The sequence below is a fragment of the Meriones unguiculatus genome, chromosome X (genome assembly GCF_030254825.1).
Source record: "Meriones unguiculatus strain TT.TT164.6M chromosome X, Bangor_MerUng_6.1, whole genome shotgun sequence".
Taxonomy (NCBI): Eukaryota; Metazoa; Chordata; class Mammalia; order Rodentia; family Muridae; genus Meriones; species Meriones unguiculatus.
In genome coordinates this window covers 24,020,413-24,030,768 of record NC_083369.1, presented here as the reverse complement: position 1 = coordinate 24,030,768, position 10,356 = coordinate 24,020,413, and positions in this window count along the sequence as shown.

Here is a 10,356-nt window from a genome sequence, read left to right as displayed (position 1 = left end):
TCTAGCGAGCTGACTTTTGAATAGATAACCCTTGTCAATTACAATCCAGTATAGATGTATATGTTCTCACTTGAGAGATGCTCTCCAACTGAATGCCAGCTATGAAAATGCCTTTCAAATGCAAATCACAGTTGTCTTTATAAGAACAATTACATTTACTATTGAAATAAAAGTAAAAAAAAATCTCATCCCAAAGGACCCATGCCCAGTCATGATGGCACAGACCTGTAGTACTCACGAGGCTGAGGTAGAACTGTACATTTAAGTTCATATAGACTGCATAGCAAGTTCAAAGTCAATCTAGGATATATGCAAGCCCATGCCTCAAAAACAAAACCAAACAAACAAAAAGGAGGAGGAAGATGGAAGGATAGATTGGGGTTGTGGAGAAAAAGGAACGGAAAGAACTTGTGGCTCCTAGTAGACCCCCCAAGATGCCACAAACCGTAGAGAATTGGTGGACCGAGTGCTTGCCAATATGCTTTGGACAGAAGCCCACTCTCACAATCTGTTAGATATGTGGATATTTATATCTGGGGGACCTAGCTATTCCCCTTCTTCATGTCCTATTCTGTCACTGCCAGCCCCTCTGGCAAGCTAGACAAGACAGTCCCCCAATTTCTCTACCAGGGACCCTAGAACAGGCCTGAGGCTGGGGTTAAAGAAAGGTCTGAGTAGGAGTCAGCCTAAATCCCACCTCCCAGTGAGGCCATGGGACCAGGGTCTTGAGTCCTGGATCAGAACCAGTAAGAGTTTCCATATCCAACTGAGAAGAGAGAAGAGTCCCTGAGGCTAAACCTTCTGCTGCCCTTCTAGGGATCCTCTAGAAAGTAGCCACTGGGTTCCAAGGGCCCTCCTCCTTCCTGTATCACCTGTCTCCTTCCATGCCAGGTGAGCTCACCTGGAGAAGAGGGAACTTGTTCTCCAGGTGCTGCCAACAGGACGGAGAGAATGTTGGAAACAGATTTGAGGAGGCAGGTGATGGTGCACATCCTTCTCTTTTCTCTTTCCAGGGGAGACCTGGCCCAGCTTGGGGGAGAGGGTCAAGGGAGGCTGTAAGAGAGACTACATGTGCCAAAGAACACGGCCATGTACAACCTTATTCATGGAATGGCTGCCTTATGATCTCACCACCAGGCATGTCAGCTTACTCAGTGAGTAGACAGGATCCCTGTTGCTGAGAGATGTGGAAAAGGTCATGATTCCAAAGAGGTCCTTTGGAAGCTAAGAAGAAATGTGCCCTGAGCATAAGTGTCAATTCACATGGAAGCACACACTCCTAGCGCTCTGTGGGACTTCTCTCCTGTACCTATCTTGTGTTCACGTTTGAGCAGGCTTCAGAAGCTTTGAAGGGTTTTGCAAGACGCAGGTTACTGGGCCCCACCCACATCTCTGACTCAGCAGTACTTGACTGGAATTCAAGAGTGTGCATTTTGAACAAGTTCCTAGCACCTGATGCTGCCAGCCTGGGCCACACAGTTGAGAAGCACTGTCCTCCAGCCCCTGCTTCATGTCCTAGCTCAGGAGCTTTAGCTACTCTTAAATGCAGGCAAATCAAGTCTCCGCAGAAAAGTCTGGCAGAGCATTTGTCCTGTCCCCAGGCAGTTCCGTGGCAGACCATGAACTGAAAGCAGGATCCGAAAGTAAGTCAGGAGTACTCTTTACCTAGCATCCAGCCACGCTCACACCCACAACCACAGCATACTCTCACACATATGCCCATCACATACTTGTATGACCTAGTGGCTAAATACATGGGAGTAAACTGCTGAGATTGGCCAGCTGCCCAGTTCCCTGATGTGTGTGTCCTTGGACAGGTCACCTAACCTCTCTGACTTTTTGTTTCCTCATCAAGAAAATTAGGGGCAGTAATAATATCTTGCAGGGTTGCTAAAAGAGTTCATGAGCTAACGAAGGGAAAGCCCTTGAAACACTTGGTAACTGTAGTTTTGAACAGTTGGTTGAGAACTCCCATGTTTTGGTAAGGGAAAGGACAAGCTGGGCCCTTTCAATGTTCTAGCTCAACAGAGATTCACTTGGAGGGGTGCAGGCCTAGACTCTAGTGCTTCTGAATCCCTCACTGTGTGCTTACAGGTTAGTCCTCGGGATGCCCAGGCCTCACAGTCCTCATTTGTCCTATAGGGAATATGCTAAAAGTTTATCATGGCTTTCTTCAAGCCACTGTGGGGTCATGCCCAGTGGTGCAAGGTAGAGGCAATATACACAGTGTCATTGGTCTAGTACATAGACCAGTTTCATCCTCCCTAGCGCTATAGATACTGCTCAACCCCCTTCAGCAAAAGACTGTCAGAGACTTGCCTTGTCTTCCATAGCTCCTCAAAGCTGAGGCTGCTGGAGGTCTGGAAAGAGATACTGTCTACCATGCACGAAGCACTCTTTTTAACACAACCCTGGACAGTGGTGAGCACAAGAGAAAATGGAGGCTCCTAGAGGCGATTCTCGTCTGACATACCAGAACATGAACCTAAGATATCAAATCCCACGTTTCCTGCTAGGGGCTATGACAGTCTGGGAATCAGACAGGAGAAGAGTCCCCACATGGACTCCATGTTCTTCAGGTTTTGCTTCAATATTATCACCCCTTTAATACCTCAAGCCAGCTTTGCCTCTCAGTCTCCTTAGGCCCCCTCATTTTTCTTTCTTCTTTCTTTCTTTCTTTCTTTCTTTCTTTCTTTCTTTCTTCTTTTTTTATAAGTCTTATCATCTTCTCTCATGGTATAAAAATTACTGCTATGTTCACTATTTATTATTCATGTAGGAAAGTAAGCTCTCTGTGAACACATTCCATGTTATTTATTTGAAAGATCAACACATATGACAGGCTGGGGCAGAATACAAAATGCCTCTGGCCACCACATTGCTCTGAGTGTATGGAAAACTCTGAAATTCAAGGCTGACCAGGAATATGACCCCAGACCCCCCCATCACCACCACCCCACACCAAGCCTTTCCCAATAAGCTACATAATATGCTCCATCAGTCACTCCCTCCTGTGGCTTCATTTCTTACACCACTAACAGACACCTGCCCCCCGGGAAGCTTCTCTCATGCCTTTGCTGTGGCAGCTCAGCTCTTTCTGACCTCCAGCATCTCCCTCTGAAGACTCACAACCCTCTAATCAGCCCCTCTTCTCTGTTCATCTCCCCTCTTGGAGACCTTTTCCAAAGAAATGACTTCAAGCACTCCCTGCCCATCTCTGATCCACCCTGATCCTTGATTGTCTCTGTGCTTTCCAAGCTCCCTAAAGGGGTTTGGGGTGAGGGTATCTGGGGTATCTTGGTTTATGGTACCTTCCTCAAAGAGTCAGAGGCTCTTTGAGGGTGGAGGCCCATCATGTCCTAGTGACCTTTATGCCTCCAATGACCAGCCATAGTGTAGCTTTATGACAGAGCCATGAATGAAGGACTAGAAGTTTATAAAGGCTTCAGTGTACAGGCACTACCATCTACATTAGCAAATACTCTACAAGAGAGTTGTTTCCTTATGGCAACATTGTGTATATTAGGACATCAGGCTCTTTTGCCTTGGGCTAGAAGTCTATCACCTGGATGAGGCCATGCTCATTATCACATAGAAAACCCTATCACATCTTCACTTTGCTGCCTGCCACCTAGACCCATTGTCACCAGTTTGCATGCATCCCCTAGATACTGCCTCCATTCTTGTCTTTGTGAATCCGAGGCAGATCTCAAAGGGAATCTCAACCAGCACACATATATTACCAGATGTACAAGCCAGATGAATTGATACAGTAACTCAGCACTGCTGAACCTCAATGGCCCTGTCTATAAAAGGTGGTTGGTAGTGACAATGCTCCCTTCCTCACAGAGCTGTGAGATTAAATCACCTGATTCTCCAGAAGCACTGGTGACAGTGAACATTTGTTACATGATAGCACTTCTTACAGCACTCACTCATACCATGTTATTCATGAAAAGATTTGAACAGTTGAACAAATGCTATAAAATTGAAAGTGATCAAATACGTATTTGAAAAGAAATCAAGATAAAAAAAATGAGGTTAGGAAAATAGTAAACCCTGGGGGGCACGACATGCACATATACAAGATACCTTCTGCAAGGTTCTGTAACCACCAGAGTCTGCATTTAATCCCTTGGCTTGCCTGGAAGTCACATAAGTAAAGAAAATACCATCAGTTATAAAGCTTCAAAACATCCGGGACATGGACATAAACTAAGGATGCCAGAGCATACCTCTCTTGATCCTTCACAGTGAGGACTCCAGGGGACACCATCACACAGCAGAGTGCCAGCTGGACTTTCTTATGATGTTCCCTCCAATCTACCTACTATATATCCTATAAGGACCCGTGGCAACTGTTCAAGAAAAATGGAAAAAAAATGATAGCCACCACTTACTATACGCTAAGCATTAAATCCCCCAAATAAATTCATGAGGCCAGCACTATTATTACCTTTGCCATATAGAAGAAACTAAGGTCTGGTAAAATAACTTGCCCAAGGACACACAGACAGGAAGTGGAAGGAGGTAAACCCAAGTCTCAACGGTACTCAAGCCCAGATTGATAGCTACCATCTTTCTCTTGCCTCCCAAAACTTTACATGTGGCAAAACAAGTTCAATGTACAACCCTCTGTTAAGATGCGTTGTTAAGGATAGCAGGATACTTGAGGACAGAGACTTCACAGGCCACCTGATAAGCAGTCTATGTTCAATACTACTTCCTCAAGCTGAGGCAGCAGTCAGTCAGGTACATCAGGCATTTGGGGACTGACTTCTCCGAAGCAATCCTGCACCTTGGAAGTTTTGTATTGTTGGTGTGCAGCAGAGTCCTGGGCACCATTCTGAGCTAGAAAGAAGGTGGTGGTGGTGGGGAGGTATGGTGCTTAGATGGATGAAGAAGTCCCAGAGGTGATGTTCACCGAGGACCCAGAGGGTAACCCCAGACAGGTCATTTTCCCCCTGAAAATGGTCTACAAACCCTCCAATGTGCTAAATTCCCTGCCATCGAGCCAGACCTGCAGCTATTTCTGTCTGGAATGCTTTCAAAGCAGGCGTTACCAATTGCCACTGTGGCCATTTAAAAACTCTCAATAAAACACCCCTAGAACATCTAATTTAGGCAATATAGATTCCCAGTGAACCCTCCAAGATGAATTAGTTGCAAATTGCACCCACAGGTAACTGAATGATTTGACCTGCTGTATTAAATTGTTGGAGAAAAACCAATTGAATGCTGGGGGCCGTCTGCCAATGCTGATGATCTCGGGTTTCGGGTAGTTGATCTTAAGTCCTGCTTTCTGACAATAATTGGGCAGTAGGATCAGTTGTCTGTTACAGTCAATCCTAGAGCATAACAATAAAGCTATATCAACAGCAGAAAGGAAAATACTGATCTTTCTCTTCTCTCTTGCAGGGGGCCCAGCACAAATATCCAGTATGCCCAGAAGTCACATGGAGTCATTTAAACTCAAGTTCAGAAGAAGGTGTGTGTGTGGGGGGGCAAAATCTATATACCTCTTAAATGTAGTATCTGATTTCCCAGGAGATCAGCCTTTCCTGCTAGCCCTGATTTATAGAGGCTGCCTTCCTTTTTCCCACAGAGATTCACGGTGTATTGGGAGTAAGCTTGACCAGAGGACTGAATAGCAATGGTTAGGGCTGCCTGAAGGAGAATCCTTCCTGGCCACCACTAGCAGCCATGGCTCTTGCTTGCTACCCTCACCCCTACCCCTACCCCCATCTCCCACCCCTACCCAGCCCCCACCCCTATCCCCACCCAGGCAGTCTTCCCAGTGAAGAGTGAATGAATAAACACCAGCAGCTGGGCTCTGTCTGGTGTTTGGGGTAGGCCAAAGGAGGGCATGTTGGCAGTCCCTTGCCTGCAGGTGTGATGGGAAGCCTCTTCCACACATCACCATTCATGCAACTGCAAATGGAAGGAGTTCACCAAAGCGGCAGCAGATCCAGGGCCTCTATTCACCTCTATCCTTCTAATGTGGATATTGCTTAGTCTTCTGTCTAGGGTGTGGGGTGCTACTAAAAATTGTTGGCTCATTCTTTCCCCAAATCCCAGCTAGAATGCACTAGAAGCCTGGGAGGGGGGCTGTCCTGAACCCTATGTCTGTGCAATGTCCTTGAGTCCTGCCTTTTTCTGAGCATCCACAGACAAAAGCCATCCTCAGAAAATCAGGGTGGGCTTTAGGGAAGCAGAAAGTTCTGTCACTAAATGACTGAACCTGTGGAATCCTGGGCCTTCTCAGCCACATAGGTCCCCTGTCAATAACCACGGAGAATACTACCTCCCTTGTAGGTTTAGGGATATTTGAGGAAACTGTGTTTAAAGGATGCCAAGTTGTTCCCTGTTCATCCCCCATTTCCGCTAATTGGGGATGCTTTCACACCAAAGAGGAAGCTTGGCAAAGAAGGAGACAACAGGAACTGCACCTTAACAGAAGGCGAAGGGCATAGTAGGGGCCTCAGATGCAAGGGAAGAGAGATAGACACAGGACTGAGGAAGAGGAGGTAGGGGAAAAGGGAACCTTGGAATGGAAAGAAAGGAAAGGGGGAAGGAGAAAGGAAGTTTATTATTCTTCTTGCAGACCAATCACAGGACTCCTGGAGTGTCAAATTCTAGCTCCTGCAGCCAGATGTGACCTGTTCCTGTTATCATGGAATATTAATCAGAGGGGCCCTTAGGTAATTGGGCAGTTTTGATTAGAGAACTAGCCCTTACAATAATAAGCAGGCAGGAGCCTGGGGATAGCCGCCCCACCCCCGGCTGCCCACCTCTTAGGTTCTATGGTTTTAGAAGCCCAGGACCGCAGACTATAGAGCCAGAATGCTGAGAGGGGCATGGCCCCATTGCTGGTGTGGGGACCAGGATTGGATGGGGGTAATGGAAGCTTCAGGGATAGTTGGCTACAAGTAGGACTGTACTGGAGTTCTGAGGGCCTGGGGCTGGCCTGGCTCCACTCACCTCCCCATCAATCATTGCATTAGTTGTTCTCTGGGCTTTTCCTCTCCAGGCCCCTTCCCAGCCAGCCCTCTGCAGGTGCTGCTGCCTCAGGCTTGGGTCCTATTGGGACCCCAGCTCTGTTGCAGGCTGCACATGGCCTCTGGGCTCTGTCTATTTAGATGGTTAATTAACCTTCCTTTTTGGCTGGGCCAGACTAGAGCCCAGAATAGAGGGAATGAGGGCAAAAAACTGGGGAGGATTCAGGCCAGTTGGCCCAGCCTTGGATACCTTCTCATCCTCAGGATGAGAGTAAAGATAATAAAGAGCCAAGGATCTCCAGCTCCAGGAATCTACTAGATTGCTCCCCACCCAACACCTGCTGTCCCAAGAGATCACAGGGGAAGGTCAGAGACCTGAATTCCAATCCCACCTCTTCCTCTCTCCTGAACCTTGGTGGCCTCTTCTCTTTGTTGAAGGCATCAGATAAAGGTTTTTCTTAGACCAAACTCACTTAAGCACCTAGCATGTGTCAGGCAGTGGAGCAGCAAACAAGAAAAATAGAACAGTTATGATATGTGTAGCACTCAATAAGGGCTTGACAGGCGTTACCTCTCTGCATCTTCTAGCATCTGCATGTCATAAATGAGGGAGGGAGATGAGTTACTGTGAGGGTCTTCTGTGTATAATCCAATGTGAGTCAAGTAGAACACATGTAAAACTCCTGAGGAGAACCAGGGAGGATTTTTTTTTTTTTTATGGTGGCATTTACTATATGCTACACTGACTTAGAAAATGCTATTAGAGGTACGTGTATGTGCACACAGACACGTATGTGTATTGTATTTGCATATGCATATGCACATGTGAATACCCCCGCCTGTTTGTATATCTACATGCATTTGTGCACATAAATCAATTATGAAAAGTGTTTGGAAAGACACAGTTGTGTGCCAACTTCTTGATATTAGAATGTCACTGTCAAATACGTACAGTTGTGACTAGTGTCCCTACTATACATGGTCTTCTTTGGTGCAGGAACTAATTCTGACTAAGTAGACTTCAGAAAGGCCTTATTAGTTCCCTCTTCATCAGTGTGACAGTATAAAAAGGAGCCAGCTACTGTAAAAGACATCCCATCAAACAGAACTCAGGACTCCAGTGACCCTACAAAGGATGGGAAGAAAAGTCTGACTCCTGCATCCTTTCTGCCTTCCCAGAAGGATTCTAGGCCACCCTGGGAGTGAATGGGCCTGCTTCAGAACTGGTGTTCTGGCTGTAAAAGACTGGCTGGGCAGGGAGCAGAAAACATATTTGCTTATTCACTATTGACCAGCTTTTGCTGAGGCCCAGGCCCCCCTGTTCCAGAGCTGTGCATATTCTAGTAGGAAATGGTGGCTCCTTGCATTGAAGCATGGTTGCTGCTTGTTACAAAGGAGTTCTGCGAACATCATCCTATTCATATTCAGCAGATGTTAGAATGCAGGCCTGAAGAGAAGAGATGACATTTGGGTGTGTGTGGCAGAGTCACATCTAGAAGCAAGTCTCTAGATCCCGACTCCAAGTTCTTGCAAGGGGCACAGCAACCTGGGAATCACATCCAATCTTGCTAAGCCCGGAAGAGCTTGCAGCCTATCACTTCTGGCTTCCTTAATCCTCACTGTGGCCTGTGAGATGGCAGCTTCTCTCAGTCTTATCTGCTGGATGTAAAACAAAAGTGCAGCAGACTTGAAATGACTTGATTTACAGTTCCTCACTAGAACAGGGCAAAGCTGATGTGTGAACCATGGTAGCCTAATCCAGATACTGGGCTCCTAACGACCACACTACCCTGCTTCTGGAAATATGGCCGCAGTCAAAGGTACAGGTCCTAGAGAGCCTAGACCCCATCAGGCTAAGAACAGCCTTTTCTTCATTCGTCTAAAATCTGAACTCTGGATTCGGGTCTTTTGGGTTCAAACCCATGCTCTATAGCTTACTAGTGATGTTCGTAAGAGCAAGGTACTTTCCCTCTCTGATTCTCTATTTCCTCAACCATAAAATAAGCTAATCACAGTCCTGTCTCAGATAGGGACCTCAACGAGACATCAGTGCAACAGGAGGTGTCAATGAAGGAATTCACATGTTGAGCAAGGTGCCTGGCCCATAATAAGTATTCAGTAAATGTTAGTGTTTATTGCAGGCTAATATAATGAGAAATTGTGTCCCTGGATTGGCTAGAGAATCATGTGAGCAGTGGAGGGCAAGAACAGAGCTCCAGGATCACTGTCCCAGCCCAGCCAAGCCCTTTCAATTGAATCAATATTTCAAAGGTTTATTGACATTGCCTTTGTGCTAAGCTGTATGCTAAGTATCCCTTAAGGTGAGAAGCAATTGGACACAGGTTCCTGCCCTCTAGAAGCTCACCATCTAGTCTAAGTAGACAGGTGCAGATGGTATAAACTGCAGAACTCTGAATGCTAAGAAGAGTGCCAGCCTGGCTTCCATGAGGGTCAGACATGTGTGGGAAAGATCAGTAGGAGCCTGCCAGGCCACCAGCCAAGGATTGCTGGCTGCTAGATGTGGGTGTGGAAAGCCTTAAGGTTGTCTTTGGTGGTTGGGTGTCATGAGTAGGTTGGTGGGTACATAGCTAAAGCTGTGTGTGGTAGGGAAGTGTGGAGGTGAGATGCTAAAGACATGAAAAGGTCTAGATCACCCAGGACCCTCTAAACCATGCTGAGGAGTGGGGTCATGAACGATAATTTGAAAGGTAAGCAGAGATGGACAAGGACCTTCCTCTCTTTTCCTCTTTTGATGTTAATTTTTGTTCCCTTGTAAAGCTCATTTCAGAAAATTCCTCCACCTTGTTCAGCTGAAGGAAACTGGAGAAAAGGGAGAGGTGTTTTTTTTTTTCATACCCCAGTTGGGACCAGAGTTCTCAGGACCTCCCAGGGCCCAGGCATTGCTGGTAGGAGCTCCCTGGAGCAGGGAGCAGAATGTACACACCTGGGGAGGCCTTACAGGCTTTGGACTGGAGCAGGCTTGTTGGGGCTCAGTAAGTATGCTGGGCTAGGGGAGTAGTTTGGCCTGAATCAGAGGATGAGAGGCAGAGAACAGCCAGTAAACCCTCCTGCTGCCTGTTTCAAAGGAGAATGGCTCCCTTCCCTGAGCAATGCGCTAAGTCACAGACACCTCTGGCCTTTTCTTTCCAGATTTCACACTCCCAGGCCCCACAGAGGGGTGCCTAGGAAAAACTATGGCACCGCCAGAGAGAGAGGGGGATCCCTGAGCCCATAGTAAGCAAGCAAGATGGGAGGGGGCCTGGTGGGTGTTGAAGAGGCAATGGACTGGAAGTCAGGAGACCTGTGTGTGGGCCAGTCCGGTGAACTCTCTGCGTGACTTGGGCAGTTACTGTCTCCC